Here is a 26,233-nt window from a genome sequence, read left to right on the forward strand (position 1 = left end):
CCACAACAGCATGGTTGTGGAATCTGTCCACAAGATGATGGCCCTGCCAGAATACATCCGACACTGCTTCTCCATAGACGGCAGCTCCATCCAGATAGGCCTCAATTCAGACTCTCCTGATGAACTGGTGTGTTTTTGTGTTTGCAGGTGTGCGTGCAACCCACAGGTTTATCTCTGTACATAATTAGTGGTCTTCCATCTACCATCCCATAGTAGGAAATGGTATTGGGCATGATGGTTTGCTGTGCAGTAGCCTATAGTTATTATATGCTTGTCCTTTTCTCTGAGGTGCGGGAGGCTGCTTATAAAATCTTCCTCTTCCCGAATTCAAGTCTGCTGCTTTGTGTGGATGACCTGCTGGCTTGTAGGAATAACCTAGCCAACTTAGTGGGCTATGAATCTTTTGCACACAGGGCTTTAAAGGGAACCATGGCCAGGACCCCAGGTAAAGCACTCTGGCCATTAGCCTAATTTCTTAGTGCTCCGCTGCTTGTATAAACTATTTCATTGACTTTGATTCTACAAACAGAGAAGTGTGTACTGTGTTGATTTGTATGTGTATGTTTTGTTTGGCAGAGACTGTCATGAAATTCCTTGAATTGCGGACAGACAAACTCTCCGGAGTCAGAGACCCAGACACTGGCATGACCACTCTGTACAACAAATAAATGTTTTGTACATGTGGCACATGCTCACACAATAATGTCCCTATTTTGCATTTCAGAACTGCCAAAGATTTTAACCTGATGAGGGATATGAAGATGAAAATGAACTCAAGAAGTATTGTGAGTCATCTTATAAATGCATTTAATCAGCTCTGTTCTGACATTCATGTTTAGGAGATTAAGACAATCCTTTCAATAGTTTTTTTATCTCAGGAACTCATGCCAAGGGACCACCCCTACTTCAGCGGTGCTGTGTTGGCAGAGAGGTAAGATACCTATACAAAGGTCTATATAGTTCTGTAATAACCCTATGTGTATGTTCTCAGTGGACAGAATATAAGGACAAGGAATCGTAGGGAATATCCTAAATAAACAATTGAATGATTGACAGGAGTACCTGAGCTTTATTTTCTACTAAAATGCCTCTAGGGGGGGCTTGTGTATTGCTTAATGTGATTCAGAAAACAGTCTGTGATAAGGCTATGTTATGAGTGTATGTGTGTGTGCAAGTATAAGATAGATCCCTGCCTGTACATTCCTTACTTCTCCCTGGGGGCCTGCATGGAGGGCCTCAACATGCTGTTTAGTCAGCTGCTGGGGGTCTCCTTCCAGAATGAACAGCCCATGGCAGGGGAGGCGTGGAGCGAAGACCTCCGCAAGATGGTGAGAGAACAGTCTGTCTGTCTGTATGACACTCAACACCAATGTCTGGGGGCCCCTTTGAGTGAATCAGCAGAAAATGTAATAGTTGCTGCTTGGCTTTTTGTCATTTTAAAGTCTCGTTACTGTGCTGTTTACCTAGCTGGGGATGGATTTTTTTCAAGCAGTGCTGCATGTCCGTTGGTTCACAGGCTGTTGTCCCTGAGGCAGAAGGTCTTCAGGGATACATCTACTGTGACTTCTTCCGAAGGCCTGACAAACCACACCAGGTAAGACAAGCGGCTGTAGAAATACTGTCTAAAGCCTCTGCTACAGTAAGACACCAGTGCTGATCATACCAAGGCCTTTTCTGTGCCCCCAGGACTGCCACTTCACCATCCGAGGGGAGTGTCTGAAGGAGGATGGGGAGTACCAACACCCTGTGGTTGTCCTGATGCTGACGGGATTTCCCTTCTGTCATTTTTGCATGGTATATTTCAAGTTCTATTTTTGGCTAGCGCTAAGGTGGCGCAAATGTCAAACACACATTAGTTTGCAATTTTGTCGTGTAAAAACTAGCGCAGTGGCATTTTCCAGCCCTAGTGGCAAGTTCGGCAATTTACCTGTCTAACAATCACTCGCTTGTGCTGAGGTGGGAAGGGTGGCAATATTATGAGGTGTGTCCTTAAAGACAAGCTAAAAGTTACAATTTCATGCAGCACTTAAGGGAGGTTTTCAGACCCAACAAAAGCAGGTCTTAAAGGTAACACAGTTGATAATGGCATGGATTTTGAGAGCAGCGGCGCAGCCTATACTGCCGTGACGCACAGTGCCCATGGAAGGAGAGATGTGCCTTTTGTGCTGGTGAATCTTGTATTTAGAAATAATACAAATATATGGTTTCCCCCCATTTTGTTTAATTTGATTAAAATCCAAGCATAGCCTACCCTCACCTTAATCAAGACTGGTTTAGCAGCATGGCATAAGTGCATATTTTTTATCCTGGCCATTAGCCAAAAGTAGCCTGTGAATAAAAGGGTTTTAAATGGTCTACTGAGAGTGCTTTGAAATATTTGAGTTTATTTCCCTCATACTTTTTCATTATTCACAATTCGCATACCTGCATTTCGCTTGTTCAAATAGGCTATCCATCTCCCTTTTCAAAGAGCTCCCCTCGTCCGACAAAGACACGCTCCTCCAAACTATTCAGTCCTCCTATAATGACATATTAACTGTAGTTTTTTTTGAGAATCTGCCTCGCACATAGGTAACGATATAATTGACAGGAGCCCAGTATTTTGTATAGATGTGCAAATACTATGCAAAAAAACATTTAAGCCTACGTTTGCACACAGTGCCATGGAACGAGAGAAGTGGTTTATGATATCATGCTTCTGATCTGATCCTATTTAGAAAGATTGTTGTTGGTTTAAAAAACAGATTGATTGGTTTTCGTTTAATTTGATTAAAAACCAAACTTATTAGAAAGAATCACTGTCCATAGTCTTAAATTGCCTTGTCTGTGTTATATGCCCACGGGGAGCAATTATGGTGCCTGTAACTGTATTTAGACATAGCCTATTTAAAACAAGTTGTTTTGTTTTTATTAGATATTTGATTAGAATTATACACAGTCTTTTTAGGCCTTATCAATAGCCTAGTGAATACAATTTAGCTTTTTGACTAAGTTTGGCATGTCGATGTCCAGACTGCAATTTACAGTAGGCCTAGCCCCTATATACAAATGAATGCTATAGCCTAAGTTTAACAATGTATTTCCATATCAAAGCAATTAGAACAATATGGACTGCAAACGTTCAACATATTTCGCATATATGGGGCAGGCTATTTAACAAACTAGGCTGTCATTATAATGGACCAACATTCTAATTGGAGTTGATGACAACGCAAAACATAAAAGACTGTAAATACACAACTTGAACCAACCACATATTTAGGCATGGAGCACATTTTGATTGGCCAGTGAGGGGCCAAGCCTCAACACCCTATGCTCGACACACCCACAATTTAATTATTCATAAAAATGTTGATCCACCACCAGCTACTGCGCCCGTAATTCCAGTTGTGAAAATAGCACAAATATTTGTGACACCCCCCGAACCTATAACACTACCACCAGAGCAAAAATTTACCGTTGCGTTATCTTTGCTAAAATAGAGCTCTTCGTGTATATTTGCTTAATAGACACATTTATCCAGTGAACTACCGTAAATGACTAATAGGCTTAGTCTTCTTGTATTTGTATGACCTCCTGCGATACAGGGCTAGCATTGCATGCTACCGTGAAAAATGTACTACATAGTAAAGTTGGTAAACAAGCTCTTTTGTGAGAGTTTTAGTAAACAAGCTCTTTAGTGAGAGACTCATCTTCTCCTGACAATGGTCTTTTCCAGGAACTAGATGCTCGACTGACTTTGCTAATGGAGTTCTTTGCCACAGACTATCGGGTGGTGAATCAGTTTGCACGGCACTATCAGACCGGACAGGTGGGCAACACAAGTTCATACCCGTCTTCTGTAACTTTCCCTCTCACACAGTCCTTCTTAACATTATGGAATCTATGTAGATGGAGTAGCATTAGTTCTTTAGCTGTTTGTCTACTGCTGTGGTTCACAGATAAGGTATCTGTCCTAAGCTGTCCTATCAGACTGTCTATTATAATACTGTAGACTTTGGCAGTCCTTTATTTAATAGTTACGTGACGTATCACTAGATCTCCATAAGCTATGAACCAAATGCACTTGGCTGCACTTGAACACGTTGGGTTGTGTCATGGTTCTGAATCAGACTGAAAGTCTGTTGATTTCACAGACCACAAACATGAGCACTTACTTTTTTTTGTAAGATTATATTTGATATTTTATCAACAATACCAAACATACACATACAAACGACAACATCATACAAATGTACTGTTGTATCCTCATACCAAAGTCAAGCTAATAGCAAACGTTTCACTTAGCCAAATCTTGAAGGCACGCAGAGGTTCACCACAGAGAAGAAGTCGATAGATGGGTTTTTTGTTTGTCTCAGAATGATTTGTTTCTATTTCAGCCCCTGCCCAAGAGCATGGTCTCCTTTGTGAATCCAAGAGAATCTGTGGGGCTGCAGACACTCAGCTTCAAGTAGCCACAGTGGCAGTGTCTGTGTCTAGCAGTTTTGTTGGTTGTACCACAACCAATGGGAAAACTATCACTTTACTCATTAAATAATTGGCATGTTTATTTTTTCACAGGTTTTTTTTATGCTGTTTTGGATCAAGTGTATCATGGCAAGCCAAAAAATCGGTCAACGACAGACATTCTAAAAGAGTTGCAAGACAAATTCTATGGACAACCTTACATTCCAAATACTGTACGTGCATAGATATCTGAGAGTGAGTCTCATTATGGAAACTGTGGATGATATAGTGATCTGTGAATGTCAGATCAACTATTCTCTCCCTGATATAAACCACCCGCTCTGTACCCCTGCCCTCCTAGTGTGTGTGAGAGAGTTATTATCCAGAGAGGAACATAAAACATAGAATAGAATAACCCTCTATTCTATGACCTCTAGAGGCTATTTCACAGTTGTAATCACAGTTGTGGGGGGAAATGCCCATAAGAATGATTGTGCTCCCTGAAATGGCTGAAAAACACAGCTAACCAATCTCTACTCCAAGAGACAATTTTCTTGTCCATTCCATCTGTTTTGTTATTAAATAGCAGAGCTCAAATCTTCCTTGGGGTATATTTAAGATAAAAGTAGTTTCCCAAATGCGAAAAGACATATAATAGCGAAACTCAAAAATAATTTAGGTTGGACTACAAAATGATGCTGCTCTTCTGACAATGTACAGTAACAGTCAAAAGTTTGGACACATCTACTCATTCAAGGGTTTTTATTTACAGTTCAAGTCGGAAGTTTGCATACACATTAGCCAAATACATTCAAACTCAGTTTTTCACAATTCCTGACATTTAATCCAAGTAAACATTCCTTGTTTTAGGTCAGTTGGGATCACCACTTTATTTTAAGAATGTGAAATGTCAGAATAATAGTAGAGAGAATGATTTATTTCAGCTTTTATTTATTTCATCACATTCCCAGTGGGTCAGAAGTTTACATACACTCAATTAGTATTTGGTAGCATTGCCTTTAAATTGTTTAACTTGGGTCAAACTTTTAGGGTAGCCTTCCACAAGCTTCCCACAATAAGTTGGGTGAATTTTGGCCCATTTCTCCTGACAGAGCTGGTGTAACTGAGTCAGGTTTCTAGGCTTCCTTGCTCGCACACACTTTTTCAGTTCTGCCCACACATTTTCTATAGGATTCAGGTCAGGGCTTTGTGATGGCCTCTCCAATACCTTGACTTTGTTGTCCTTAAGCCATTTTGCCACAACTTTGGAAGTATGCTTGGGGTCATTGTCCATTTGGAAGACCCATTTGCAACCAAGCTTCCACTTCCTGAATGATGTCTTGAGATGTTGCTTCAAAATACCCACATCATTTTCCTGCCTCATGATGCCATCTATTTTGTGAAGTGCACCAGCGTTCCAGCAGCAAAGCACCCTCACAACATGATGCTGCCACCCCCGTGCTTCACGGTTGGGATGGTGTTCTTCCTGTTCTTGCAAGCCTCCCCCTTTTCCCTCTAAACATAACGATGGTCATTATGGCCAAACAGTTCTATTTTTGTTTCATCAGACCAGAGGACATTTCTCCAAAAAGTACGATCTTTGTCCCCATGTGCAGATGCAATCCGTAGTCTGGATTTTTTTATGGCGGTTTTGGAGCAGTTGCTTCTTCTTTGCTGAGCGGCCTTCGGGTTATGTCGATATAGGACTCGTTTTACTGTGGATATAGATACTTTGTACCTGTTTCCTCCAGCATCTTCACAAAGTCCTTTGCTGTTATTCTGGGATTGATTTGCACTTTTCACACCAAAGTATGTTAATTCCTGAGCGGTATGACGGCTGTGTGGTCCCATGGCGTTTATACTTGCGTACTATTGTTTGTACAGACTATTGTTAGTACCTTCAGGTATTTGGAAATTGCTCCCAAGGATGAACCAGACTTGTGGAGGTCTACAATTTTTCTGAGGTCTTGGCTGATATCTTTTGATTTTCCCGTTGTCACGTCCTGACCATAGTTCTTATGTGTTTTGCTTGTTTAGTGTTGGTCAGGACGTGAGCTGGGTGGGAATTCTATGTTGTGTGTCTAGTTTGTCTGTTTCTGTGTCCAGCCTAATATGGTTCTCAATCAGAGACAGCTGTCAATCGTTGTCCCTGATTGAGAATCATATATAGGTGGCTTGTTTTGTGTTGGGGATTGTGGGTGGTTGTTTCCTGTCTCTGTGTTTGTGGTCTGCACCAGATAGGTCTGTATCGGTTTGCCACTTTTGTTATTTTGTATTTGTTTAGTGTTCACAGTAGTTGTTGTTAATTAAACATGTTGAGCACTGGCTACGCTGCGTGTTGGTCCGATCCCTGTTTCACCCCCTCTTCTAGTGAAGAGAGGGAAGGCCGCCGTTACAGAACCACCCACCAAACCCGGACCAAGCGGCGTAGCAACGGGCAGCAACGGCAGCAGCAGCAGCAGCGGGACCAGGAGAAATGGACTTGGGAGGACGTATTGGACGGAAAGGGTTGCTACACATGGGAGGAGATCCTGGCTGGTAAGGATCGCCTTCCATGGGAACAGGTGGAGGCAGCTAGGAGAGCGAAAGCAGCTGAGAAGGGGAACCGGTGTTATGAGGGAACACGGCTGGCCAGGAAGCCCGAGAAGAAATCCCAAAAATTTCTTGGGGGGGGGGGGGGCTAAAGGGTAGTGTGGCGAAGTCAGGTAGGAGACCTGCGCCCACTTCCCATGCTTACCGTGGAGAGCGGGAGTACGGGCGGACACCGTGTTATGCGGAAGAGCGCACGGTGTCTCCTGTACGTGTGCATAGCCCGGTGCGGGTTATTCCACCTCCCCGCACTGGCCGGGCTAAATTGAGCATTGAGCCAAGTGCCATGAAGCCGGCTCAACATATCTGGCCTCCAGTACGTCTCCTCGGGCCGGTGTACATGGCACCAGCCTTACGCATGGTGTCCCCGGTTCGCCTACACAGCCCAGTGCGGGTTATTCCACCTCCCCGCATTGGACGGGCTACGGGGAGCATTCAACCAGGTAAGGTTGGGCAGGCTCGGTGCTCAAGGGAGCCAGTACGCCTGCACGGTCCGGTATATCCGGCGCCACCTTCCCGCCCCAGCCCAGTACCATCAGTGCCTACACCACGCACTAGGCTTCCTGTGCGTCTCCAGAGCCCTGTTCCTCCTCCACGCACTCTCCCTGTGGTGCGTGTCTCCAGCCCAGTACCACCAGTTCCGGCACCACGCACCAAGCCTCCTGTGCGTCTTCAGAGCCCTGTACGCACTGTTCCTTCTCCCCGCACTCGCCCTGAGGTGTGTGCCCTCAGTCCGGTACCACCAGTTCCGGCACCACGCACCAGGCCTATAGTGCGCTTTGAGAAACCAGTGTGCCCTGTTCCTGCTCCCCGCACTAGCCTTGAGGTGCGTGTCTCCAGTCCGGTGCCACCAGTTCCGGCACCACGCACCAGGCCTACTGTGCGCCTCAGCAGGTCAGAGTCGGCCGTCTGCCCAACCCCGCCTGCACTGCTCGTCTGCTCAACACCGTCTGCACTGCTCATCTGCCCAGCGCCGTCTGAGCTGCCTGCCTGCCCAGCGCCATCTGAGCTATCCGTCTGCCCAGCGCCATCTGAGCCATCCGTCTGCCCAGCGCCATCTGAGCCATCCGTCTGCCCAGCGCCATCTGAGCCATCCGTCTGCCCAGCGCCATCTGAGCCATCCGTCTGCCCAGCGCCATCTGAGCCATCCGTCTGCCCAGCGCCATCTGAGCCATCCGTCTGCCCAGCGCCATCTGAGCCATCCGTCTGCCCAGCGCCATCTGAGCCATCCGTCTGTCCCGAGCCATTAGAGCCGCCCGTCTGTCCCGAGCCGTCAGAGCCGTCCGTCAGTCAGGAGCCGCTAGAGCCGTCCGTCAGTCAGGAGCCGCCAGAGCCGCCAGCCAGTCAGGGGCCGCCAGAGCCGCCAGCCAGTCAGGGGCCGCCAGAGCCGCCAGCCAGTCAGGGGCCGCCAGCCAGTCAGGGGCCGCCAGAGCCGCCAGCCAGTCAGGAGCCGCCAGAGCCGCCAGCCAGTCAGGAGCCGCCAGAGCCGCCAGCCAGTCAGGAGCCGCCAGAGCCGCCAGCCAGTCAGGAGCCGCCAGAGCCGCCAGCCAGTCAGGAGCCGCCAGAGCCGCCAGCCAGTCAGGAGCTGCCAGAGCCGCCAGCCAGTCAGGAGCTGCCCTCCAGTCATGAGCTGCCCTCCAGTCATGAGCTGCCCTCCAGTCATGAGCTGCCTTCCAGTCATGAGCTGCCCTTCAGTCATGAGCTGCCCTCCAGTCATGAGCTGCCCTCCAGTCATGAGCTGCCCTCCAGTCATGAGCTGCCTTCCAGTCATGAGCTGCATCTAGTCCGGAGCAACCATTCAGTCCAGAGCTGCCTCTCTGTCCGGAGCTGTCCTTCAGTCCGGAGTTGCCCCTCTGTCCTGAGCTACCTCTCTGTCCTGAGCTACCTCTCTGTCCTGAGCTACCCCTCTGTCCTGAGCTACCTCTCTGTCCTGAGTTGTCTATATTTAGGAGGGGCCTTGGTGAAGGTTCCTGGACCATGGTCGGGGGCGAGGGTCGCCACTCAAAGGACGCTAAGGAGGGGGACGAAGACAGTGGTGGAGTGGTGTCCTCGTCCACCGCCGGAGCCGCCACCGCGGACAGATGCCCACCCAGACCCTCCCCTTGAGTTTTAGGGGTGCGTTCGGAGTCCGCACCTCAGGGGGGGGGGGGGGGGTACTGTCACGTCCTGACCATAGTTCTTATGTGTTTTGCTTGTTTAGTGTTGGTCAGGACGTGAGCTGGGTGGGAATTCTATGTTGTGTGTCTAGTTTGTCTATTTCTGTGTCCAGCCTAATATGGTTCTCAATCAGAGACAGCTGTCAATCGTTGTCCCTGATTGAGAATCATATATAGGTGGCTTGTTTTGTGTTGGGGATTGTGGGTGGTTGTTTCCTGTCTCTGTGTTTGTGGTCTGCACCAGATAGGTCTGTATCGGTTTGCCACTTTTGTTATTTTGTATTTGTTTAGTGTTCACAGTAGTTGTTGTTAAACATGTTGAGCACTGGCTACGCTGCGTGTTGGTCCGATCCCTGTTTCACCCCCTCTTCTAGTGAAGAGAGGGAAGGCCGCCGTTACACCCGTGATGTCAAGCAAAGAGGTCGGGTGATTTAAACTGAGTTTATAGCAGTGGTTCTTAACCTGGGTTACATCGCTTGGCCTATCTGTGCTGCAGGGAATTTGGTGCGCTCAGTAGTCAACTTGTGACTGTCGTGATGGTACGTCTTGTGATTTCTTTCTTAATATTTTAATCCCTTCATACTTACTATGTCGAGCAAAAAAAGAAAGTGGTCGGACGAATATGTACAATATGGATTCACATGTATAACGGAACGTGATGGGAGTCAGCGTCCTAACTGCATGATTTGCACTACCAAGTTGAGCAATTCTAGTCTAGCACCGACAAAACTAAGAGAACACTTCCTTCAGCTGCATGGAGATGGAAAATACAAGAACACAACGCTCGCTGAATTCAAGGTGAAGAGAGCCAGATTCGATGAAAAGGCTACTCTGCCTGTTCTCGGCTTTGTACCCATCAACAAACCGATCCTCACAGCATCGTACGAAGTTGCTTACCTGATCGCAAAGCAGGGCAAACCACACACCATTGGTGAAACACTCATAAAACCAGCTGTGTTGAAGATGGCGAATATCATGCTGGGAAAAGAGGCTGAAGTTAAGTTATCCCAAATTCCTCTTTCAAATGACACCATCAGCGACAGAATAGAGGACATGAGCAAAGACATCTTGGCTCAAGTAGTTGCAGATCTGATTTCAAGCCCGGCAAAATTCAGCCTTCAACTCGACGAGACCACAGACGTTTCCAATCTAACCCAGCTTGCTGTATTCGTGCTCTATGTGAAAGACGACGTGATAAAGGAAGATTTTTTATTTTGTAAGCCTCTTACAACAACAACTAAGGCAGCCGATGTGAAGAAACTTGTGGATGACTTCTTCAAAGACAACAATCTTTCGTGGGATATGGTTTCTGCAGTTTGTTCGGACGGAGCTCCAGTCATGCTGGGAAGAAAGTCTGGTTTTGGTGCGCTAGTGAAAGCCGATGCACCACACATCATTGTTACGCATTGTATTCTGCACAGGCATGCGTTGGCAACAAAAACCTTGCCTCCAAAACTGGCAGAAGTATTAAAAATTGTAGTGGAATGCGTGAACTATGTGCGAACTAGTGCTCTGAGGCACCGCATCTTCAGTGAGCTGTGTAAAGAAATGGGCTCTGAATTTGAGGTACTTCTGTACCATTCTAACGTTCGGTGGTTATCCCGGGGACAGGTGCTGAATCGTGTTTTTGCCGTGCGTGTGGAATTAGCCCTGTTTTTGCAAGAGCACCAACATTGTCATGCAGATTGCTTCAAAAATTCTGAGTTCATTCTCATTTTAGCGTACATGGCTGATATCTTCGCAGCTCTCAATCATCTCAATCAAAAGATGCAGGGCGGTGGAGTCAACATCATCGAAGCGGAGGAAAACCCGAAGGCTTTTCAAAAAAAGCTACCGTTATGGAAACGACGAACAGAGAACGATAACTTTGCAAACTTTCCCCTGCTGGACGACTGTGTAAGTAAGATCGAAGATGTATCTGGAATCGGAGACATTTCTGTACCTGCGGAACTGAAGCAAGCAATTGCCACGCACTTAGATGAGCTTGCAAAGTCTCTCGACGGATACTTCCCTACAAGAGAGTCATATCCAGCATGGGTGAGACAGCCATTCACGTTTAGTGTTGAGACAACAGATGTCAATGATGAATACCTCGATGAAATCATTGAAATTCAGCAGAGCCAGGTTCAACAGCAACTCTTCAGAACAACAACGCTTTCAACGTTTTGGTGCCAACAAATGGTAACGTACCCTGTTATTGCTAAGAAAGCTCTGGAGATTTTCATACCGTTTGTTACAACATATCTTTGCGAGCAATCCTTTTCGAGGATGCTGGACATAAAAATGAAGAAAAGGAACAGACTTTGTTGCGAAAATGACATGAGAGTGGCACTTGCCAAGGTGAAGCCGCGCATTTCTGAACTGGTCTCTGAAAGGCAACAGCAGAAGTCACACTGATTTGCAGTAAATATTCATTATTATGTTTTTGTTTTTGTGTGAAAATCATGTTTTGATGATTTTGTTCTTTGAACACACGGTGTTGATGTTGATGCACGGTTCATTTTGTGCACCAGTAAAATATATACCTATGTTTTGAATTTGAAAAAATCATATTTTATTTTTCCAATTAAGAAGGGTTCGGTGAATGCGCATATGAAACTGGTGGGGTTCAGTACCTCCAACAAGGTTAAGAACCACTGGTTTAAAGGTAGGCCTTGAAATAGATCCACAGGTACACCTTCAATTGACTCAAATGATGTCAATTAGCCTAAACTTCTGACCCACTGGATTTGTGATACACTGAAGTATAAGTGAAATAATCTGTCTGTAAACAATTGTTGGAAAAATGACTTGTGTCATGCAGAAGTTGATGTCATTACCGACTTGCTTCCGACTTCAACTGTATGTGTACTATTTTCTGCATTGTAGAATAATAGGGACGACATCAAAACTATGAAATAACACTATGATGAAACTGGCTCTCATGAGGACCGCCACAGGAAAGGAAGACCCAGAGTTACCTCTGCTGCAGAGGATAAGTTCATCAGAGTTACCAGCCTCAGATTGCAGCCCAAATAAATGCTTCACAGAGTTCAAGTAACAGACACATCTTAACATAAACTGTTCAGAGGAGTCTGCGTGAATCAGGCCTTCATGGTCGAAATGCTACGAAGAAACCACTACTAAAGGACACCAATAAGAAGAGACTTGCTTGGGCCAAGAAACACGAGCAATGGACATTAGAACGGTGGAAATCTGTCCTTTGGTCTGATTTTTGGTTCCAACCGCCATGTCTTTGTGAGATGCACAGTAGGTGAACAGATGATCTCTGCATGTGTGGTTCCCACCGTGACGCATGGAGGAGGAGGTGTGATGGTGTTGGGGTGCTTTGCTTGCAACACTGTCGGTGATTCATTTAGAATTCAAGGCACACTTAACCAACATGGCTACCACAGCTTTCTGCAGCGATACGCCATCCCATCTGGTTTGAGCTTAGTCATTTGTTTTTCAACAGGACAATGACCCAACACACCTCCAGGCTGTGTAAGGGCTATTTGACCAAGAAGGAGAGTGATGGAGTGTTGCATCAGATGACCTGGCCTCCACAATCACCCGACCTCAACCCATTGGAGATGGTTTGGGATGAGTTGGACCAAAAAGTGAAGGAAAAGCAGCCAACAGGTGCTCAACATATTTGGTAACTCCTTCAAGACTGTTGGAATAGCATTCCATGAAGCTGATTGAGAGAATGCCAAGAGTGTGTGCAAAGCTGTCATCAAGGCAAAGAGTAGCTACTTTGAAGAATCTCAAATATAAAATATATTTTGATTTGTTTAAGACTTTTTTGGTTACTACATGATTGTGTTATTTTAATAGTTTTGATGTCTTCACTATTATTCTACAATGTAGTAAATGGGAAAAATAAAGAAAAGCCCTTTTGACTGGTACTGTTTAAACTTTTTATTTACAGTTGGAAAATGTAGTGTTTAATTTCAGGTTTATTTAAGTTTATAGAGTTTTCATATCTGTGCCTGGTCCACATAGGCAAAATCACAGATCGTTGCAGTGACCATATGGAATCACTTTCACCCCGGTCTTTGTTTGGAACCGTGACATTCAGCCAGCCTTTTGGTAGGTCCTTACCTGTCATTGACTGTGAGAAGCAAAAGGGAGGGTTCCCACTGGGTTTGGCTTATAACAAGCCCCCACACAGACAGCCGAGCTATCATCATCAAAACGAGATTGTGTAGGAGTTAGAAATAACTGTCCAGAGAAAGAATACACAAAATCATTCCCCAAGAGATGATAAGCACTGCATGTCTCATTTACACTGCATCCGGAAAGTATTCACGCTCCTTTTTCCACATTTCGTTACGTTACAGTCTTATCCTAAAATTGATGAAATAGTTTTTTCCCCCTCATCAATATACACACGATACCTCATAATGACAAAGAAAAAACAGGTTTTTAGATTTTTTTGCACATTTATAAACAAACAACAACTGAAATATCACATTTACATAAGTATTGTTGGGTTCTGAGAATATGAAAATATACTTATTCATGTTACTGATGGAGTGCCAAGGTTGAGGGTCTACACCAGAAGTTAAGGGTTATAGGAGGACGGTATATAGTGGGTGCAACTAAGCTTGGAATGTGTTGAGTGCAGGGAAGCGAGTACATGTGGCAGGCATTGATAAGGGGAGACGGGTGGAGATCTTAGAACCTAACATTGTCACTGAGGGAGAGAGTGTAATGTATAATGTTTACATTATGTCAGGATATGTTATTGTTAGCCATCAGGTATACTCTGGGAGGAGAAGAGACACAGTCTGCTATCAATAACTATGACAGCCTTGACTTGGGGAGGAGTGAGCACTTTGGGGTAGAGGTCAGGTTAGATGAAGTGAGGAAGAACAGATATCACTAAGATTCTGTCTAGCAACAGAGATGCATTGTGGAGGAGGAGACTCAGCCTAGGAGAAAGGGTTAAATATTAGTGCTTGTGTGATTTTTTTTTTGTCTGAATTACAGCTGTATCGACCCTTTGGGAAGAATTAAACTTGGTTATGCTTCTCTAGTGTCCGTGAGTTATTTACTCAAAATTAGAACCGAACAGTATTCAGACCCTTTTTAAAAATGTAACTAGGCAAGTCAGTTAAGAACAAATTCTTATTTACAATGACGGCCTACCCCGGCCAAACCCTCCCCTAACCCAGACGACGCTGAACCAATTGCTTGCCGCCCTATGGGACTCCCTATCACGGCAGGTTGTGATACAGCCCAGGATCAAACCAGGGACTAGTGATGCCTCTAGCACTAAGATGCAGTGCCTTAGACCAGGCACCCTCATAGATATCATCCTAACCAACTTGCCCTCTAAATACACCTCTGCTGTTTTCAACCAAGATCTCAGCGATCACTGCCTCATTGCCTGTATCCGTAATGGGCCAGCGGTCAATCGACCTCCACTCATCACTATCAAACACTCCCTGAAACACTTCAGCGAGCAGGCCTTTCTAATCGTCCTGGCCCAGGTATCCTGGAAGGATATTGACCTCATCCCGTCAGTAGAGGATGCCTGGTTATTTTTTTAAATGCCTTCCTCACCATCTTAAATGAACATGCCCCATTCAAGAAATGTAGAACCAGGAACCGATATAGCCCTTGGTTCTCTCCAGACCTTACTGCCCTTAACCAACACAAAAACATCCTGTGGCGTTCTGCATTAGCATCGAACAGCCCCCGTGATATGCAACATTTCAGGGAAGTTAGAAACCAATATACACAGGCAGTTAGAAAAGTTAAGGCTAGCTTTTTCAAGCAGAAACTTGCTTCCTGCAACACAAACTCAAAAATGTTCTGGGACACTGTAAAGTCCATGGAGAATAAGAGCACCTCCTCCCAGCTGCCCACTGTACTGAGGATAGGAAACTCTGTCACCACCGATAAGTCCACTATAATTGAGAATTATAGTGGCCATGCTGGCCATGCTTTCCACCTGGCTACCCCTACCCCGGTCAACAGCACTGCACCCCCCACAGCAACTCGCCCAAGCCTTCCCCATTTCTCCTTCTGCCAAATCCAGTCAGCTGATGTTCTGAAAGAGCTGCAAACCCTTTTTACTAGCCTGTTCAACCTCTCTTTCGTGTCGTCTGGGATTCCCAAAGATTGGAAAGCAGCTGCGGACTGCGGACATCCCCTCTTCAAAGGGGGGGACACTCTTGACCCAAACTGCTACAGACCTATATCTATCCTACCCTGCCTTCAGAGCTGGTCATGGTCCTAAACGATATCATAACCGCCATCGATAAGAAACAATACTGTGCAGGCGTATTCATTGACCTGGCCAAGGCTTTCGACTCTGTCAATCACCACATCCTCATCGGCAGACTCAATAGCCTTGGTTTCTCAAATGATTGCCTCGCCTGGTTCACAAACTACTTCTCTGATAGAGTTCAGTGTGTCAAATCGGAGGGCCTGTTGTCCGGACCTCTGGCAGTCTCTATGGGGGTGCCACAGGGTTCAATTCTTGGGCCGACTCTCTTCTCTGTATACGTCAAGGATGACGCTCTTACTGCTGGTGAGTCTCTGATCCACCTCTACGCAGACGACATCATTCTGTATATTTCTGGCCCTTCTTTGGACACTGGACAACCCTCCAGATGAGCTTCAATGCCATACAACTCTCCTTCCGTGGCTTCCAACTGCTCTTAAATACAAGTAAAACTAAATGCATGCTCTTCAACCGATCGCTGCCTGCCCCTGCCCGCCCGTCCAGCATCACTACTCTGGACGGTTCTGACTTAGAATATGTGGACAACTACAAATACCTAGGTGTCTGGTTAGACTGTAAACTCTCCTTCCAGACTCACATCAAACATCTCCAATCCAAAGTTAAATCTAGAATTGGCTTCCTATTTCGCAAACAAAGCCTCCTTCACTCATGCTGCCAAACATACCCTCGTAAAGCTGACCATCCTACCGATCCTCGACTTCGGCGATGTCATTTACAAAATAGCCTCCAATACCCTACTCAATGAATTGAATGCAGTCTATCACAGTGCCATCCGTTTTGTCACCAAAGCCCCATATAAAAAAAGCAGCATTCCCCAAGTTAGGATGGCTTTCACTTCAGCAGTAATAAATTCATGAACTTCTTTGAGGAAAAGATCATGATCATTAGAAAGCAAATTAGACTCCTCTTTAAATCTGTGTATTCCTCCAAAGCTCAGCTGTCCTGAGTCTGCACAACTCTGCCAGGACCTAGGATCAAGAGAGACAATTAAGTGTTTTAGTGCTATATCTCTTGACACAATGATGAAAATAATCATGGCCTCTAAACCTTCAAGCTGCATACTGGACCCTATTCCAACTAAACTACTGAAAGAGCTGCTTCCTGTGCTCGGCCCTCCTATGTTGAACATAATAAACAGCTCTCTATCCACCGGATGTGTACCAAACTCACTAAAAGTGTCAGTAATAAAGCCTCTCTTGAAAAAGCCAAACCTTGACCCAGAAAATATAAAAAACTATCGGCCAATATCGAATCTTCCATTCCTCTCAATTTTTTTTAAAAAAGCTGTTGCACAGCAACTCACTGCCTTCCTGAAGACAAACAATGTATATGAAATGCTTCAGTCTGGTTTTAGACCCCATCATAGCACAGAGACTGCACTTGTGAAGGTGGTAAATAACCTTTTAATTGTGTCAGACCGAGGCTCTCCATCTGTCCTCGTGCTCCTAGACCTTAGTGCTGCCTTTGATAACATCGATCACCACATTCTTTTGGAGAGATTGGAAACCCAAATTGGTCTACACGGACAAGTTCTGGCCTGGTTTAGATCTTATCTGTTGGAAAGATATCAGTTTGTCTCTGTGAATGGTTTGTCCTCTGACAAATCAACTGTACATTTCGGTGTTCCTCAAGGTTCCGTTTTGGGACCACTATTGTTTTCACTATATATTTTACCTATTGGGGATGTCATTTGAAAACATAATGTTAACTTTCACTGCTATGCAGATGACACACAGCTGTATATTTCAATGAAACATGGTGAAGCCCCAAAATTGCCCTCGCTAGAAGCCTGTGTTTCAGACATAAGGAAGTGGATGGCTGCAAACTTTCTACTTTTAAACTCGGACAAAACAGAGATGCTTGTTCTAGGTCCCAAGAAACAAAGAGATCTTCTGTTGAATCTGACAATTAATCTTGATAGTTGTAAAGTCGTCTCAAATAAAACTGTGAAGGACCTCGGCACTACTCTGGACCCTGATCTCTCTTTTGACGAACATATCAAGACTGTTTCAAGGACAGCTTTTTTCCATCTACGTAACATTGCAAAAATCAGAAACTTTCTGTCCAAAAATGATGCAGAAAAATTAATCCATGCTTTTGTTACTTCTAGGTTAGACTACTGCAATGCTCTACTTTCCGGCTACCCGGATAAAGCACTAAATAAACTTCAGTTAGTGCTAAATACGGCTGCTAGAATCCTGACTAGAACCAAAAAAAATTATCATATTACTCCAGTGCTAGCCTCCCTACACTGGCTTCCTGTTAAGGCATGGGCTGATTTCAAGGTTTTACTGCTAACCTACAAAACATTACATGGGCTTGCTCCTACCTATCTTTCCGATTTGGTCCTGCCGTACATACCTACACGTACGCTACGGTCACAAGACGCAGGCCTCCTAATTGTCCCTAGAATTTCTAAGCAAACAGCTGGAGGCAGGGCTTTCTCCTATAGAGCTCCATTTTTATGGAATGGTCTGCCTACCCATGTGAGAGACGCAGACTCGGTCTCAACCTTTAAGTCTTTACTGAAGACTCATCTCTTCAGTGGGTCATATGATTGAGTGTAGTCTGGCCCAGGAGTGTGAAGGTGAACGGAAAGGCTCTGGAGCAACGAACCGCCCTTGCTGTCTCTGCCTGGCCGGTTCCCCTCTCTCCACTGGGATTCTCTGCCTCTAACCCTATTACAGGGGCTGAGTCACTGGCTTACTGGTGCTCTTTCATGCCGTCCCTAGGAGGGGTGCATCACTTGAGTGGGTTGAGTCACTGACGTGATCTTCCTGTCTGGGTTGGCGCCCCCCCTTGGGTTGTGCCGTGGCGGAGATCTTTGTGGGCTATACTCGGCCTTGTCTCAGGATGGTAAGTTGGTGGTTGAAGATATCCCTCTAGTGGTGTGGGGACTGTGCTTTGGCAAAGTGGGTGGGGTTATATCCTTCCTGTTTGGCCCTGTCCGGGGGTATCATCGGATGGGGCCACAGTGTCTCCTGACCCCTCCTGTCTCAGCCTCCAGTATTTATGCTGCAGTAGTTTGTGTTGGGGGGCTAGGGTCAGTTTGTTATATCTGGAGTACTTCTCCTGTCTTATCCGGTGTCCTGTGTGAATTTAAGTATGCTCTCTAATTCTTTCTCTCTTTCTTTCTCTCTCTCGGAGGACCTGAGCCCTAGGACCATGCCTCAGGACTACCTGGCATGATGACTTGCTGTCCCCAGTCCACCTGGCCGTGCTGCTGCTCCAGTTTCAACTGTTCTGCCTGCGGCTATGGAACCCTGACCTGTTCACCGGACGTGCTACCTGCCCAGACCTGCTGTTTTCAACTCTCTAGAGACAGCAGGAGCGGTAGAGATACTCTTAATGATCGGCCATGAAAAGCCAACTGACATTTACTCCTGAGGTGCTGACTTGCTGCACCCTCGACAACTACTGTGATTATTATTATTTGACCATGCTGGTCATTTATGAACATTTGAACATCTTGGCCATGTTCTGTTATAATCTCCACCCGGCACAGCCAGAAGAGGACTGGCCACCCCTTATAGCATGGTTCCTCTCTAGGTTTCTTCCTAGGTTTTTGCCTTTCTAGGGAGTTTTTCCTAGCCACCGTGCTTCTACACCTGCATTGCTTGCTGTTTGGGGTTTTACGCTGGGTTTCTGTACAGCACTTTGAGATATCAGCTGATGTAAGAAGGGCTATATAAATACATTTGATTTGATTTGATTTGATATACTATCCACCACTGCGACCTGTACGCTCTATGGCTGACCCTCGCTTCATACTCGTCGCCAAACCCACTGGCTCCAGGTCATCTACAAGACCCTGCTAGGTAAAGTCCCTCCTTATCTCAGCTCGCTGGTCACCATAGCAACACCCACCTGTAGCACGCGCTCCAGCAGGTATATCTCTCTGGTCACCCCCAAAGAAAATTCCTCCTTTGGCCGCCTCTCCTTCCAGTTCTCTGCTGCCAATGACTGGAACGAACAACAAAAATCTCTGAAACTGGAAACACTTATCTCCCTCACTAGCTTTAAGCACCAGCTGTCAGAGCAGCTCACAGATTACTGCACCTGTACATTGCCCATCTATAAATTACCCCAAACAACTACCTCTTCCCCTACTGTATTTATTTATTTAGCTCCTTTGCACCCCATTAATTCTATTTCTACTTTACATATTCTTCCACTGCAAATGTACCATTCCAGTGTTTTACTTGCTATATTGTTTTTACCTTGCCACCATGGCCTTTTTTTGCCTTTTACCTCCCTTATCTCACCTCATTTGCTCACATTGTATATAGATTAATTATTCTACTGTATTATTGACTGTATGTTTGTTTTACTCCATGTGTAACTCTGTGTTGTTGTATGTGTCGAACTGCTTTGCTTTATCTTGGCCAGGTCGCAATTGTAAATGAGAACTTGTTCTCAACTTGCCTACCTGGTTAAAACCTGTTTTTTTTAAAGACCGCTGCTCCACTCAGTACTTTGTTGAAGCAATTTTGGCAGCGATTACAGCCTTGAGTCTTCTTGGGTATGACTTTTCAAGCTTGGCACTCCTGTGTTTGGGGAATTTCTCTCAATCTTCTCTGCAGATCCTCTCAAGCTTTGTCAGGTTGGATGCACAGCTATTTTCAGGTCTCTCCAGAGATGTTCGATCGAGTTCAAGTCTGGGCTCTGGCTGGGCCACTCAATGACATTCAGAAACTTGTCCTAAGCCATTCCTGCATTGTCTTAGCTGTGTGCTTAGAGTCGTTGTCCTGTTGGAAGGTGAACCTTCGCCCCAGTCTGAGGTCTTGAGCACTCTGGACTAGATTTTCATCAAGGATCTCTCTGTACTTTGTTCTGTTCATCTTTGCCTCGATCATGATTAGTATTCCAGTCTCTGCCCCTGAAAAACATCCCCACAGCATGATGCTACCACTACCATCCTTCACCGTAGGGATGGTGCCAGGTTTCATCCAGACATGACACTTGGTATTCAGGCCAAAGAGTTCAATCTTGGTTTCATCAGACCAGAGAATCTTGTTTCTCATGGTCTGGGTCCTTTAGGTGCCTTTTGGATAACTCCAAGCAGCTATCATGTGCCTTTTACTGAGGAGTGGCTTCTGTCTGGCCACTCTACCACAAAGGCCTGATTGGTGGAGTGCTGCAGAGATGGTTGTCCTTCTGGAAGGTTCTCCCATCTCCACAGAGAAACTCTAGAGCTCTGTCAGAGTGACCATTAGGTTCTTGGTCACCTCTTTGACTAAGGCCCTTTTCCCCCGATTGCTCAGTTTGGTTCTCCCATCTCCACAGAGAAACTCTAGAGCTCTGTCAGAGTGACCATTAGGTTCTTGGTCACCTCTTTGACTAAGGCCCTTTTCCCCCGATTGCTCAGTTTGGCCAGCTGGCCAGCTCTAGGTTGAGTCTTGGTGGTTCCAAACTTCTTCCATTTAAGAATGATGGAGGCCACTGTGTTCATGTGGACCTTCAATGCTGCAGACATTTTTGGTACCCTCCCCCAGATCTGTGCCTCGACACAATCCTGTCTCTGAGATCTACGGACATTTCCTTCGACCTCATGGCTTGGTTTTTGCTCTGGCATGCACTGTCAACTGTGGGACCTTACATAAACTGGTTTGTGCCTGTCCAATCAATTGAATTTACCACAGGTGGAATCCAATCAAGTTGTAGAAACATCTCAAGGATGATCAATGGAAACAAGATGCACCTGAGCTTCATTTCGAGTCTCATAGCAAAAGGTCTGAATACTTATGTAAATAAGGTATTTCTGTTTTTGTTTTTTTTTAATACATTTGCAAACATTTCTAAAAACCTGTTTTCGATTTGTCATTATAGGGTATTGTGTGTAGATTGTTTAGGAAAAACATGTATTTAATACATTTTAAAATAAGGCTGTAACGTAACAAAATGTAGAAAAAGGGAAGGGGTCTGAATACTTTCCGAATGCACTGTATGTTCTGTAGCCAATTTTGGGTGAAATACTTTCCTTTGTGTAAGCCATATTTGAGAAGGTGCCTAGGAGAGTTAAAAAAATATACATTTTCCAATATAGTGAAAATAAGTGTCTTTAGTTGTAACTGGTACTCTGTCTCAAGGCCTGGCAGCTGAGATTCAATCCCCTCATTGGCTACAGTGTGAAGTACTACTCCTACCTCATGTCGCGTGCTGGAGGCAGTGCTTCCAAAAAGAGAAATTCACCTGTCCATGTTGTAAAAGCAGATGTTCTATTTTCTCAAAGGTCTTATATGTCTGGTCTGCCATGTGAGGTCTCTGCTATTTGACTTTAAAGAAATCTCTACTACCTCATAAATGGATTCACTCACACTAGTCTGTACATGACAGTAACAACCCACATATACTCACACCCACATATACTATATCACTGTAATTTCCTTTATTGGACATCGGGGGATTTGTGTTTAGAAATACAGGATTGTTTTGCCTGGAGGGTTTTGACTTTCTTAGAATACATTTTGTCTCTGCTCTTTTCATCATGGGGGCTTGTAGAGTGGCAGACTACAGTTCCCTGTCAGTTGCAGTGAAAGCACAGCTCAACCCCCATGCACACTAAGCCAGTACAGTATTCACAGAGGCAGCCATATCCTCATCTGTCTGGCATAAACCCCAATCCTCTCGCTTTCCACTTCTTCTTTCTTTCAAGCCCTCTCTCCCTCTCCTTCTCTACCTGTCTCTCAATCTCTGCCTACTCACCCCCTCCACTTAATCTCCCCCACAGGGAGATGGGAGAGCACTATTGCAGGGAGATGCTAGCTCATGGCAGTAAGGAGCCTATGCTTATGGTGCAAGGTAAGGAGCTCACTCAAACTCACCCTTTTCTTTGCCTGCTACCTTCCTCCTTTTCCTTACTACTTAGGGTTCTTGCACACTCTTTGCCCTCCTATGGTGATATGCTGGGTTTTGCATTTACAATCATTAGTTCCTTTCCCAGGTCACCACTCCTATATGTATAGTATGATCAACTGATTTAATTTTGGCATTGCCATCAATGCATAGCGCTTGAAGTTTATTTTGCTAGTGCATATGGATGAGGCGCAGGCCTCGGATACTTCAAAATCTTAATTATAGGGGTATGTATGATGATGGCAGTTGCTTTGCCCTGTGGTTGGATACAGGTAAGGGCTGCTACTGTGCTACTCTCTGATGCCTCCCAGGTTATCCTGAAACCACTGTAAATCTCAAAACAGGAAGCTTTAACGTGTGTTTTTCATGTCAACAATCAAGTTTTCAAGATGTAGAACTTTCAAAATACAGAAATACAGCCAGTATGATTTCTGTATTTTGAAAGTTATATACAATTCAAGTCGGACGTTTACATACACTTAGGTTGGAGTCATTAAAACTTGTTTTCCAACCACTCCACAAATTTCTTGTTAACAAACTATAGTTTTGGCAAGTCGGTTAGGACATCTACTGTGTGCCTGACACAAGTAATTTTTCCAACAATTGTTTACAGACAGATTATTTCACTTATAATTCACTATCACAATTCCAGTGGGTCAGAAGTTTACATACACTAAGTTGACTGTGCCTTTAACCAGCTTGGAAAATTCCAGAAAAGGATATCATGGCTTTAGAAGCTTCTGATAGGCTAATTGACATCATTTGAGTCAATTGGAGGTGTACCTGTGGATGTATTTCAAGGTCTATCTTCAAACTCAGTGCCTCTTTGCTTGACAAAAAATTGTAGACCTCCACAAGTCTGGTTCATCCTTGGGAGCAATTTCCAAACGCCTGAAGGTACCACGTTCATCTGTACAAACAATAGTACACAACTATAAACACCATGGGACCACACAGCCATCATACCGCTCAGGAAAGAGACGCATTCTGTCTCCTAGAGATTAATGTACTTTGGTGCGAAAAGTGCTAATCAATCCAGGAACAACAGCAAAGGACCTTGTGAAGAAGCTGGAGGAAACAGGTATAAAAGTATCTATATCCACAGTAAAACGAGTCCTATATCGACATAACCTGAAAGGCCACTCAGCAAGGAAGAAGTCACTGCTCCGAAAACGCCATAAAAAAAGCCAGACTATGGTTTGCAACTGCACATGGGGACAAAGATCTTACTTTTTGGAGAAATGTCCTCTGGTCTGATGAAACAAAAATAGAACTGTTTGGCCATAATGACCATCGTTATGTTTGGAGGAAAAAGGGGGAGGCTTGCAAGCCGAAGAACACCATCCCAACCGTGTAGCACGGGGGTGGCAGCATCATGTTGTGGGGGTGCTTTGCTGCAGGAGGGACTGGTGCACTTCACAAAATAGATGGCATCATGAGGAATGAAAATTATGTGGATATTTTGAAGCAACATCTCAAGACATCAGTCAGGAAGTTAAAGCTTGGTCGCAAATGGGTCTTCCAAATGGACAATGACCCCAAGCATACTTCCAAAGTTGTGGCAAAATGGCTTAAGGACAACAAAGTCAAGGTATTGGAGTAGCCATCACAAAGCCCTGACCTTAATCCTATAGAGAATTTGTGTGCAGAATTGAAAAAGCGTGTGTGAGCAAGGAGACCTACAAACCTGACACAGTTACACCAGCTCTGTCAGGAGGAATGGGCCAAACTTGTGGAAGGCTAACCAAAACTTTTGACCCAAGTTAAACAATTTAAAGGCAATGCTACCAAATACTAATTGAGTGTATGTAAACTTCTGACCCACTGGGAATGTGATGAAAGAAATAAAAGCTGAAATAAACCATTCTCTCTAATATTATTCTGACATTTCACATTCTTAAATGTGTTCCTTCCAAACAACTCAACTGTAGTTTCATCTGTCCACAGAATATAGAATAGAGCGCTGTGGAACGTCCAGATGCACTTTTGCAAACTTCAGACGTGCAGCAATGTCTTTTTGGGGGACAGCAGTGGCTTCTTCTGTGGTGACCTCCCATGAACAACATTCTTGTTTGGTGTCTTACGTATCGTAGACACGTCAACAAAGATGTTAGCATGTTCCATAGATTTCCGTAAGTCTTTAGCTGACACTCTAGGATTCTTCTTAACCTCATTGAGCATTCTGCGCTGTGCTCTTGTAGTCATCTTTGCAGGACAGCCACTCCTAGAGAGAGTAGCAACAGTGCTGAACTTTCTCCATTTATAGACAATTTATCTTACCATGGACTGATGAACATCAAGGCTTTTAGAGATACTTTTGTAACCCTTTCCAGCTTTATGCAAGTCAACAATTCTTAATGTTAGGTCTTCTGAGATCTCATTTGTTCGAGGCATGGTTCACATCAGGCAATGCCTCTTGTGAATAGCAAACTCAAATTTTGTGAGGGTTTTTTATAGGGCAAGGCAGCTCTAACCAACATCTCCAATATCATCTCATTGATTGGACTCCAGGTTAGCTGACTCCTGACTCCAATTAGCTTTTGGAGAAGTCAATAGCCTAGGGGTTCACATACTTTTTCCAACCTACTCTGTGAATGTTTAAATGATGTATTCAATATAGACAAGAAAAATACAATAATTTGTGTGTTATTAGTTTAAGCACACTATGTTTGTCTATTGTTGTGACTTAGATGAAGATCAGAACAAATTTGATGACCAATTAATGCAGAAATTCAGGAAATTCCAAAGGGTTCACATACCTTTTCTTGCCACTGTATATGGCAGCGCTTTCATTTTCAATTGTCGTGGTTACTCGATCAGATTCTGAGAGTGTTGACATGCATCATGGGGAATGAACCTCTTAGTAGCTGTCAGCATGACATGAGTATAGCCCAAGCTGAGATGTGTTACAATACAGAACAAGCACAGCTAATCAATGGTGTATTACAGGCCAATTTAACATGATTACATCTAGTTTATTTTCTGTAATATGAATGAACTCAAACACAAAGACTCAGAGTTAAAACAATAGATAAAGAACACAAAAAAATAAAGATTTTCTATCCTCCAAACAAGTTAAAAAGGTTCTTCATAGAAGTCCTTGTAAGTCCTTTGTATCTAAATCTCTCCCTCTCTCCTGGCCTGTTCCATGGTTTGTAGGCATGCTTCAGAGGTCCCCTACCATTGAAGAATTAGTGGACGCTCTAGTAGTTGACCTGGACACAGACTCTGTAACCTGCTGCGATGATTCCTCATGAGCGAATCCTACTTTTGTATTTTACCTACAGCGAATTACCACCGGAAATTAGGGGCAGTGCCCCTCTCCACTTACCTCATCCTACACACAAAGCGAATGTCAAAAGTCCTTCCTCGAATGCTTACGTCCTCTGTCTCCACTTCTCTCTGACTTGTTTAAGCAGGCAAGAAGAGGACACAAGGAATTAAGGAAGGACTTTTGAGATTCACCCGTCCCACACACACATACCTATCCCTCAGTGTCCTTATTTAATCTTCACATCTGGAGACTTGCATCTCAATACTTTGAAAAAGCCTCTTTTGACACACTATCCCTTTCTGGATAGGCGATAGTAATATGATGGAAGCCATAATGGCTGCATTATTACCTGAGTAGTAAAGGATGTATTGAGAAACAGCCTCAGATGCAGAGAATGGAAGTGCGTAATGACTGAATGGTGTCCTGAAATAAATTGATATTTAATATACAAATTTAAGTGCAATTCCGCTGCAGTGTCCTAGTGAGAATGACGGAATGAAGTGTGTATAATATTGTATTTTATGACTTGTGATGCGTCCTTATCCCAATGTGAATAATGAACCCTTATAAAACCTGCATGTTGCCAGTGTCAACCCCATATTGTATTGTCTACTGTCATTTGCCATCTGAACAACTAGTGTCCTCGCGTGGTAGGCAATCACTTCATTACTCTAG

At 44.5% G+C, this 26,233-nt stretch overlaps 1 pseudogene; it reads left to right on the plus strand.

The window, feature by feature from the left end:
- The first annotated feature begins 10 nt into the window (after window positions 1-10).
- Window positions 11-25,541, plus strand: LOC120057466 (annotated as a pseudogene).
- Window positions 25,542-26,233: the final 692 nt, after the last annotated feature.

This window comes from Salvelinus namaycush, chromosome 12 (genome assembly GCF_016432855.1).
Source record: "Salvelinus namaycush isolate Seneca chromosome 12, SaNama_1.0, whole genome shotgun sequence".
In the NCBI taxonomy this organism is placed as follows: Eukaryota; Metazoa; Chordata; class Actinopteri; order Salmoniformes; family Salmonidae; genus Salvelinus; species Salvelinus namaycush.